Source organism: Hypomesus nipponensis, chromosome 17, assembly GCF_054491055.1.
Source record: "Hypomesus nipponensis isolate SF chromosome 17, ASM5449105v1, whole genome shotgun sequence".
NCBI classification, from domain to species: domain Eukaryota; kingdom Metazoa; phylum Chordata; class Actinopteri; order Osmeriformes; family Osmeridae; genus Hypomesus; species Hypomesus nipponensis.
Window position 1 is genome coordinate 19,090,885 of NC_140377.1, and position 11,516 is coordinate 19,102,400.

The window sequence follows — 11,516 nt, forward strand, 5'->3', positions numbered from 1 at the left end:
CTAACATCAGTTCCAATCAATCAAGCATTCCTATGTGCCGTTGTATTCCCATTCTAGAGGGGATATCATAATGCATTGCATGAAGTGGAATCCTGGGGGTGGGGGGTGGGGGTATATGCTTGGGTGCCATGTTAGCGTCAGGGGCAACTGTAGGGAGGATGGACCCAAAAGCAAGGAGACAGGCAAGGAGACAGGACACAAGGAGACGGGACACAAGGAGACAGGACACAAGGAGACAGGACACAATAACACGTTACTCTATTCCAGAACAAGACCACAGCAGGAACATGAAAACAGGAACTTAAATACCAAACCACACAAGACACAGGTGGAAGCAATAACACAAACGAGAACACTGACCGACGTTCAACGAGCCACGGGTGGAACTGGTAACACAACTCAGAGACACACGAGGGGGGGCAGGCAAAGAACCACTAAAGCTGGGGCGTGGTCGAGGGCGTGGTCAAGGGCGTGGTCCTGACAAACAGCAGCCAGCAGGGCACCAGCTGTAATTCATGCCACGCTAGATGACACTTCAGCAACACTTCAGCAACACTTCAGCAACTCACGTGAGGCAGAGGAATGGAATTTGAAAAATTACATGAAAGTGAAACTGCCTGCCAAAGCCGTGAAACCTGGTTTTTAGTTTGAAAAAGATCAACACCAGCACATCCAAATCCAGAGTGAGTATCTGTATTCTTTTGTCTATTCTATTGTAATATCGGTCTAATAAGATGTTTTTTTCCCTGTCGTACACGGTATGATTATAGAAAGGTCACTGGTCATTCTGCAAACTCCAAAACAATTTGTTCACCCAAACAGAAAGTCAGTTATGATCAAGAGACAATATTAAACTGACTACTTTACTTCTGTCATCTCAAAGTTTCAGACCGTTTAAACTTTACGATGAACCCATAACCTCATCAAATGAATTATCAACAGGATTCAGATACATTTTTCTAACGCCATGTTTATTTACTCCATACGTTTGACTGGTGCACGTCTCTCTCTTCATCCAGCAACATCATCTTCACAGTCTTATCCACACCAACATGAGTGGCTTCAACCGGAGGTTCATTGCGCCTCAATCCATGTGGGCAGAGGATGACTTCACTCTGCCCCCAGGGGTGTCGCGATCAAACTTTGACGAACCCGAGGCTGGTCGTACCTACGTCATGTACCATGGCACCACTAGACATGCTGCTCTTGCCATACAGGCTAATGGTTTCCAGCGATCCACAGGAGGCATGTTGGGTCCAGGGGTGTACCTCAGCAGAGACCTGCAGAAGGCTACCAGATACCCACTAGAGTTGCCTGAGCATGAAAAGGTTGTTCTGAGGGTGATGGTCAATGTTGGCAAAGTGATCCAAATCAACAAACAAGGCCATCCCTACCAGGAGACCTGGCATGATCGTGGTTATGACACAGCCTGGGTTCCTCCTAACTGTGGCATGGTGCATAGTGGTCTGGAAGAAGACTGTGTGTGGGATCCAGCCCGCATCACCGTTCTAGACATCATCTATCCTCAGTTCAGACAAGTAGAGGCAACCAGAAACCGAGATGACAACGTTCCCTTCTTCTTAATTGTTGCCTGTGCTGTTGGTGTTACCTTGTGCCTACTTCTGGGCCTGAAAGTCTGAATACCAGTATGTTATGGGGAAGTTTAATTACTGCAAGCTGAAGAAAGGATGGTACATAAACCGTCTAAATCAAATCAAATAGTATGATTGTGTTTTCTTGATGCGTGCATACATAATCTGTTTTAGTCTATATTGAGCTTTAGAGAACTTGGAAAACATATTATTCTTTGGGATGATATAGTGTATATGAACACCATATTGTCATTGTCTGATGTAACTTTGTAAACTTGTTTGAATAAAATTAGTGTGTCTTGTCACATGAATACAAAATATTATTTGTTTACACAGAATACTTTTTTGGGGGGTGCCCATTCATTTCACACACTTTTAAGTACCTTTTGATACACCCAGTACACCTGATTTAAATGGATTATCGTAAATGAAGGTCTGAAAGAGGACATTCATCTGTTCTATACGCTTACAGCTCAGCATCCTGCTCAACTTCTGTCTTCAGCACGTTTCACCAGCCCCCAGCAAACAGGAATTCATAATTTCTGACAATATCGTCTTATACTCTGACAATTCCTATAATAAGCTGTCAAGGTATTTGTCTGTGTATTTGCCACTTTAAACCAACTACAATTTCTACATAGATAGCTGATATAAATTACCATATATATATAATTCTTTATTTCAGACCCAGGGGGATCCATATCAATACAAACAACATAAACAAATACACAAACACAGAGTAAAAAATACACAGCCTTTCACAATATTCAGTGCCAAGCATACAGACATGATCGCCAATGGTTCCACAGTCTGGAAGAAAATCTGACCGAACTGCATAGAGGGTTGGCCAAAACTGCAATTAGGTTATTTTCAGACTCAGATGCCCTACACATAAATCCATACATCAGGCCACGTAACACAGCAGAGCAGGTAGGGACCCCAACACTTACAAACATTTGGCTTGCACTGGAGCTTCTTGGAGCTCTCAGCAGTAGCCTCATGCTATCATTATAGGCCACTGTAAGCTTTCTAATGCTGCCTTGTTTATAACGACACCACAGGTGGGCAGTATACAGCGGCGTACAATACGCTCTAAAGAGTGAGATTTTCACAGGTACAGAGCACATACTAAACTTACGGCAGAGCATGTTCGCTTGTGCATACAGCTTCCGACGCTGCCTATAGATATCTTTGTCATCCGACAGGTCATTAGACATAATATGGCCCAAGTATGTAATTTCACTGCACACACTAAGTGCAGTGCCAGACAGATAGAAGTCAGGGAAGGTTGACTGTCTGTCTCCTCTGCTTCTGACAATCATGATCTTACTCTTTTTTGCGTTGTATTTTATGTCAAAATCATCACCATACTGTGTGCATACTCTCAGAAGCTGTTGTAGACCAGCACTATATGGGCTAAAGATGACCAGATCATCTGCGTACATAAGGTGGTTAATGAGTGAGTCCCCAATCCTACTGCCTGTACCAGATGCATTTAAAATCAAAGACAAGTCATTCATATACATATTAAAAAGAAAAGGAGACAAAATTCCGCCCTGGCGAACACCATTGGTAACATGGAAGGGATCAGATGTTACACTCCCCCATCTCACCCTCATTGCCTGATGCGAGTACCAATAGACCAAGATTCTAATTAAAAAACCAGGAACCCCACTTTTAGACAATTTTAAAAACAATTTCCCATGATTAACACGATCAAAAGCTCTAGAAGCATCAATAAAACACATGAACATTGTGGAATTTTGCCTATTATATTTATCTAAAATTTCCTTTAGTGCAAAAATACATAAATCAGTACCATGCTTTCTTTTAAAACCAAATTGGTGGTCAGTAGACAGGACATACCTCTCAAGTCTACTCAGTAGAACTGTCTCCAGCACTTTGGACATGACACTGGCCAAAGCTATTGGCCTGTAATTATCAGAGCTGTTTAGCTTCCCCACTTTATCTTTTATCACTGGTACTAGCACAACAGAGAGCATAGAATCTGGTAACACTCCATGAACAAAAAGGCCTGTGCAACATAGAGCCACCAGAGGGTATAGTTTCTTACTGGCAAGTTTAACATGTTCAGCTGTAATATCATCCTGACCACAGGCCTTGTTATCTCTTAACTTCAATATTGCTTCATGGACTTCAGCAGCAGTGACAATAACATCATCATTAAAATCTACACTATCCACTACAAACATATTACCTTTTACACAGTTTAACAGTTCATAGTATTGTTTCCGCCATAACTGTGAAATTTCATCAAGACCACTCACACCATCTATATTAGATGGAAGAGATTTTTTGCAATTATTAATAGTTTTTATTTCTTTCCAGAAGTCATTAACATTATTTTTTTGCAGCTTCCTTGCCAGTGAATCTGACCTCATAGTGTTTTCATTTCTTTTTATATAGCGAAGTGCATTTTTAAATCTAGCATTAGTGCATTTTTTATTTTCAAATAAAGGGCCATGCCTGCTTTTACCTGACTCAGCCCATTCTTTAAAAGCATTTCGGGCCTCTGCATGGAGCTCTTCTACATGGTCCTTCCAACCTGGCTTAGCATTGAACACTTTCGTCCTATGTTTATATAGTGGCCTGCTCGAAATTTTAAGAGACTCCACAATTGCTTCATACAAAGAACATAACTCTTTACAATGTTGATCATCTTTACAGTTCATATCCCGACACCATAAGGCATCTCTTGGTACATGAATATTACACAGCAAAGCATCAGTATCACTAACATATTTATTGAGATCTGTGCTAGACAGTTTCGTCCAATCTATTTTTCTTACATCAATGCCTTTATCCACAGGCAACAACACAGGTAAATTGCCAGTGTTCAAGACCATGTGAAAGGGTATATGGTCCGTAGTAGCCAAATCATAGTCAATCTTCATAATGTCAATGGAGTCATGGGCATCCACTGTACAAAGGCAGTGATCTAGCCACGAAGTAGAGTGCCAGGCCTCGCTGATATAGGTATAACTATCACTTGGCAATAGTAATTTACTTGATAAAATCAATCCACTGTCTGAACTAAACTGAGCCAAATGTTTACCAAATAAAGAGTTGGCATCAGTTACATCAGCATTCATGTCACCAATAACATATATGCAGGTAGAAGGATTGTCCTGAATAAAAGACATGATAAATGCCAATCTACTGAGGTACTCATCCTCATTTTTCATGCACTCATATGGCGTATAGACATTTAAAATCATTATTTTCTTATCATTACAACACAGCTCAATTCCAATAGCCCAGTCAACTCCCAGTCGTACAACATTAACCAACTGGTCATATTTTTTATTCCACATGGTGGCCACGCCCCCTGGGATCCTCCCCCGGACGACTTTAGCGCTCAAGTCAGTTGTTGATTCACCTGCCCCATGAAAATCCCTATGTATAGAATTTAGTCCTCCCAGGTCTTGTTTAGCCAGGAACGTCTCCTGAACACACAAAATGTCACATCTCTCCATCAGTTTGTCCACAACAACACGGCGTGATTTATCAGTTTCACTGTGGCCAACACGCAGTCCACGCGCATTGTAAGATACGACACAGATGTTCATAGTAAGGTTCATTCATATCCCAGCAGCTGCTAATGCAGACCGGCTCTCGTGTGGAGCTACAGGTGTACCATGGCAATTCAGTTCACTCCCCCCCTCACCAACAACCTTGGGTACACGGGCCTCATAATAGCGGCGAACATAAGTCCCCTCGGGCCAGAGTTTTGGATCATACATATCAGCAACATTGTTACATTCAGCAGTGATGTGAAAAGAGCCATACCTGCTGCGGGCCGACTCGATCTTTCGACACGTCACTGTTTTAGCCTCCAACTTCTCCGTTAAATAGTCACGCAGCGTGTCTGCATCCAGAGTGGGAGAAAACCTAGTGGCAAATACATTCACCAGCTTTGTTTTCACCACTTCAATGCTGCTCTCAGTGCCAGTTCCAATTATTCCATCATTCCTTTGCTCACGTTTAAAGTGAGCTGGCTTGTTGCGGGGTTTCGGTGGCACATTTGCTTTAAGGGACCCCAACTTTTTGCGACCTTTTTTCACAGCAGCGCTCCACTGTGGGGACTGTGGCTGTGATCGTGGCGATGTGACTTCCACATCCAGTAGCTCCTGCTGTTGAGTGGAGCCCACCAGCCCCTTCCAGTCTACCCGTGAGGTGCTGGCGATCTCGCCGGTAGGCCTATTCAGTCCCAGGAGACGCAACTTAACAGATGGAGACGTTGTTGACTCCTCAGGGCGCGGCCCCCGCACGGTGCCAGCAGCCCCAGGGTCGTAGTACAATGTACGGTGCGTCTCCACCGCTGCCACTCGGCGATCCATGGCCGTAACAATTGTCCCCAAGTTCTCACTCACATCAGCCTGAGTATCCAATGCCTTTCTCAGGCCAGAGACTTGTTGGCTCAGCTGCTCCACTCGGCTAAGCAGAGCCGAGACGTCCATATTGCCGAACCCGACAGGTGGCAGTTCATCCAAGTAATGTGAAACAAAACGTGGAATATCTTCACCGCACTCATTAAGTAACTTCATGCAGGCCTTGATATTACTCGTGTCCTTCTGTGAGCCTTTGTGTGCGACACAGCGTTGCGTTGTATTCGGGCATAAGTCAAACAACAGCCGCTTGGACTCCTCAATCCACTCAGATGAAAAGTTGTTTGTTGTCAGTAAAACAATTTCATCGTGGCTTAATGTGTTCATTTTAACCACAATAAAATTCAACAATTCATCTTCCACTATCACCTTCCCACAATCCGTTTTGTAGATTTCAGGTTTTGAGCGAGGGCAAGCAGAGCCTCCACCAGCAGCACGCACCGCCGCCGCCGCCGCGGCATTATATAATTTATAATGAAAAGCATATTCGGGTTTATGTGTTAAACATAAAGTGGCTTTGTCCAACCAGGATAGTCCCAAATTCGATTTGACATCAATGTTAGGAGATTCTGGCCTAAAGTTAAGGAGCCATATGTGATAAAGTTGAGGAATTTCTGATATGCTATGTGCCATAAGCAGGCGAATTGAACATGATGGAAATGGGTTTCGGTGGGAAAATGGAAATGGGTTTCGGTGGGTTTCGGTGGCACATTTGCTTTAAGGGACCCCAACTTTTTGCGACCTTTTTTCACAGCAGCGCTCCACTGTGGGGACTGTGGCTGTGATCGTGGCGATGTGACTTCCACATCCAGTAGCTCCTGCTGTTGAGTGGAGCCCACCAGCCCCTTCCAGTCTACCCGTGAGGTGCTGGCGATCTCGCCGGTAGGCCTATTCAGTCCCAGGAGACGCAACTTAACAGATGGAGACGTTGTTGACTCCTCAGGGCGCGGCCCCCGCACGGTGCCAGCAGCCCCAGGGTCGTAGTACAATGTACGGTGCGTCTCCACCGCTGCCACTCGGCGATCCATGGCCGTAACAATTGTCCCCAAGTTCTCACTCACATCAGCCTGAGTATCCAATGCCTTTCTCAGGCCAGAGACTTGTTGGCTCAGCTGCTCCACTCGGCTAAGCAGAGCCGAGACGTCCATATTGCCGAACCCGACAGGTGGCAGTTCATCCAAGTAATGTGAAACAAAACGTGGAATATCTTCACCGCACTCATTAAGTAACTTCATGCAGGCCTTGATATTACTCGTGTCCTTCTGTGAGCCTTTGTGTGCGACACAGCGTTGCGTTGTATTCGGGCATAAGTCAAACAACAGCCGCTTGGACTCCTCAATCCACTCAGATGAAAAGTTGTTTGTTGTCAGTAAAACAATTTCATCGTGGCTTAATGTGTTCATTTTAACCACAATAAAATTCAACAATTCATCTTCCACTATCACCTTCCCACAATCCGTTTTGTAGATTTCAGGTTTTGAGCGAGGGCAAGCAGAGCCTCCACCAGCAGCACGCACCGCCGCCGCCGCCGCGGCATTATATAATTTATAATGAAAAGCATATTCGGGTTTATGTGTTAAACATAAAGTGGCTTTGTCCAACCAGGATAGTCCCAAATTCGATTTGACATCAATGTTAGGAGATTCTGGCCTAAAGTTAAGGAGCCATATGTGATAAAGTTGAGGAATTTCTGATATGCTATGTGCCATAAGCAGGCGAATTGAACATGATGGAAATGAAAGCGAGAGACAAGTTTTTTCAGGGAAACGAAAGTTATGTATGCCAAACCTAAGCTACACCCATGTCAAAAGCATTATAAAAGTCACACTTACACGCCTCACCTTACTGCATACCAAGACACATCACTAATTCAAGAGTGAGTATCTGTTAAAAACATTCTAAGCTTTAACCACATAGATTCACCATGGAGATTTTGATTGGATGAAATTATATGCATTTGGAGTGAACATGTACTTTTTTAATAATCACAGTAGACAGGATGTAAAGAAATGTGTCAGTCAAAAAGAAAAACTGTAAAAGTGTCAGGCTTGAGTTGATAGTCTATATTTCTCTGTTTCACATTTAAAAAGTTAATTACAGTAAATACTAAACAGTATTGCTTATAGCTTCATAAAAACTAGTGTATGTACTTCATAATGAATCTTTTGTAATGTCAGACAGCAAGCATCTTGGATTTTGTCATATTGTGATTTAATAATATTAAACACACTGTAAGAAACGTATTGTATGTTTACAATAGTAACTAGTTGCAGTACACACATCTACAGTAATTTCTTTACAGTAGTGTGCCGTGACAAATATGATGGCAGAGGAATTTCATGTGTTGTCTTTGGGCTTCGCGATGTGAAAAGATTGTTAAAGATTAAAGAAGTGGAATCGAAAATGTGTTTTAAGTTCCCCATCATACCACAGAATAATGTGTTGTTAACTACCTATCCAAGTTCGAATGAAAAAAAAAACACAGACAAGTGTGTTAAATTAGGCTTTGAAATCGTGAGGAAGTCAGCAGTCTTCTCTGCTTGAGACTGGGGGGGCGTGTCTCCTGAAGGAGCTGAAGCTCCGCCCCCTCAAATTTATTTAATTTAGCAGCAACAGCAACACTAGCTAAAACAATTACAGATATCAGAACATACCTACCTGCAGTCTCTGAGTGTTTTCTGTGTTAATGACTTTGTCTTTGCATCGTGCCAGCTGAGTAACAGAATGCAGGTTATATAAACAGTCTGTGATCTAACCTAGATAGGTGGCTGTGACGTAGATACAGTAGGTTGGGTTTTTGCCCCGCCTAAACAAAACCTGAGCTGAAAACGGAAGATAAACTGTTCAACGGTCTAACTCCACATTTCAGTGCAACAAAGTTTTAGAGCTTTACACATGCTTTCAGGAACTAATTTCACACATGTATAATGTACTGAGAAGCAAATCGTGGAATTGGCTTTACAGGATCTTTAAGTTACCACCCTTTTGTCTCCCACAGTAATATGTCCAGCCAAGCGCTCCAAGTGTCTCAGTGCACATGGGCAGAGGATGACTTCACTCTCCCCCCAGGGGTGATACCACTTGATCATCCAGAACCCAAGTCTGGTCAGACCTACATCATGTACCACGGTACCAGCAAAGAGGCTGCTAAAGCTATACAGAGGAATGGGTTCCAGCGATCCACAGGAGGCATGTTGGGTCCAGGGGTGTACCTCAGCCGAGACTTCCAGAAGGCTAGCAGATACCCACTAAATTTGTCTGAGCATCAGAGGGTTGTTCTGAGGGTGAAGGTCAATGTTGGCAAAGTGAAAAAAATCGACCACAAGAACCACCCAGATCAGAAAACCTGGCATGATCGTGGTTATGACACGGCCTGGGTTCCACCGAAATGTGGCATGGTGGAGAGTGGTCTGGAAGAAGACTGTGTGTGGGATCCAGCCCGCATCACTGTGATGGGCACCATCGCTCCTAAGGTTGTGCGGCCATCACCGGCCAGATCACATCTGGAATTCCCATCATTTTCAGACTTCCGACATCCTATTCAGACTTCCTACCCGGAATTCCGATCGTATTGGGAATCCCCACCACGAAACAGTTTCATACATTCTAGCCGTGAAGTCGAAACCCTACATAATTTCTTTGATGATCTGTCGCTAGAGCAATCATCATCAGAAACGTGTTTGTGTGGGAAAGTCTGTAAGAATCTCCATGGCCTCAGAATTCATCAAGGAAAGATGAAATGTTTAGGAAACTGAGGTAATGCAGGATTACAACGTACCAGCAACAAAGCATTCATGTCATGGTCACACTCTGCCTCCACAGCCCACCTGATCACTGCCAGACCTGGACTCGCTTGTTATACTGTTTTACCATTTTACCCCTCTATTCTTCCCAACCTATAACAACACATTATAAAAGAGCTATGAATTAGACTAAATGTACTGTGACATGTACTAACCTATGGTTGTGATTATGTTCCTTAAAGGTGAATGAGCTTGAGTATGGGAGCCCAGCAGATGAAGATTTAGGGCAGTCAATAAGGAGGACAGGAAACATCCGGAACAGGCTTCTTAGTAACAATAATCAACCTCTCTTAAAAAAAAAATGGTGTCTGACTTTTTATTATTAATATGATTATTCCAATGGTGTAGGATTATTAATTGTTATAAATTATTAAATTTTCGGTCTGGGTATTTAGGCTTGGAAGTATTTTATCTGAACATTTCCTGATCTTGGTTTGCAGTGTTTGTAGTACATGCTGTTTTCTTGTGACACGTGGCTTCAAAATAACACAAACTGTGGAAACGTAGGCTACGTAAACTAGGTCTGTATAAACTGTTTCTCCTTTCTCTATGTTGACGTCCTGTGCACAGACAGTATCAGCAGCTAGTGTTGTATCACACTCCCGGGCACACAGCCCCACTTTGAGCACAAGTTTGTTTCGAGTGCCAACTGCCAAGGTTTATTAGCATAAAACTAAAAATACAATAATTAAACGCACAAACTGATCTTAACCTGTACTCTTCAAATAAATAATTAATTTAACCCCTTATTTATGGGATTCACTGCACACAGAATTTCACAACTTTAAATCCACCTCAACACTTCACGCATGTCCAGTTAAAGGTGACATGACATGAAAACTTCATTTTATGAGGTTATTTAACATTAATATGAGTTCCCCTAGCCTGCCTTTGGTCCCCCAGTGGCTAGAATTTTCGATAGGTCTAAACAAAGCCCTGGGTGTTCTTCTCCGCCTTTGACAAAATGAAGGCTCAAACGCTCTGTTTGAAAATCTCCAAGTGACGTAGATACGAGAAAGGTTACCTCCCCTCTCTCTGCTTTGCCCGCCCAGATCATCATTGGAGGTGTTCTGCTACTTGTGTGAATTGTGTGTTGTGTTATGAAAAAGTGAGCCCTGTTTTCAAAATTGTGCTTCAGCAATTGGAAAAAACTGTATTCCCATTTATTTTTAAGCAGATTAAAATAAAGTTATATGAACGTGACCTGATAAAAAAAGTATAGGAATTGCCTTTACATGTTTTAAGCGAATATTATATCCATTTAATCGATACAAATTCATACTCAAAACATGAAGCAAATATTTTTTGCTGAGGTCCGTCTAGAATAGGCCTACATTTCAAAATTAAGTGAGAGGAACATTTAGCCAATCGACAATTTACTTGGAGCCGAATGAGTCTGCCCGGCTGTAGCCAATTTACATACATACATGACGGTTGTTTGTAGAGTTGATTTCCGTTATTTCAAAGCAGATTTAACAATGTTGTAATTAACATTATTATGATCTTGACATGACAAATGTAATTACAGCCTAATAGGTGATAGCGTGGCATGTTAAGGCATCATTATAGATTGTTGACATATTCTTCCGTTGACATATTCTTCTGTATATATGTCTGATAACCACAGTATTGTTACGATTATTTAACGTTATGTCAGTTAACACCACAATGATGGCATTAATAGTAGCTAGTAATGATAAAGCAACACTCAT

The 11,516-nt window shown here is 42.5% G+C and overlaps 1 long non-coding RNA gene across 1 annotated transcript; it reads left to right on the top strand.

Annotated features, from left to right (window-relative positions):
* The first annotated feature begins 7,828 nt into the window (after positions 1-7,828).
* On the top strand, positions 7,829-11,001 carry LOC146253864 (uncharacterized). The gene is made up of 3 exons (XR_014731667.1): positions 7,829-7,877; positions 9,000-9,130; positions 9,987-11,001. It is a non-coding gene; the product is annotated as an uncharacterized LOC146253864 (long non-coding RNA).
* Positions 11,002-11,516: the final 515 nt, after the last annotated feature.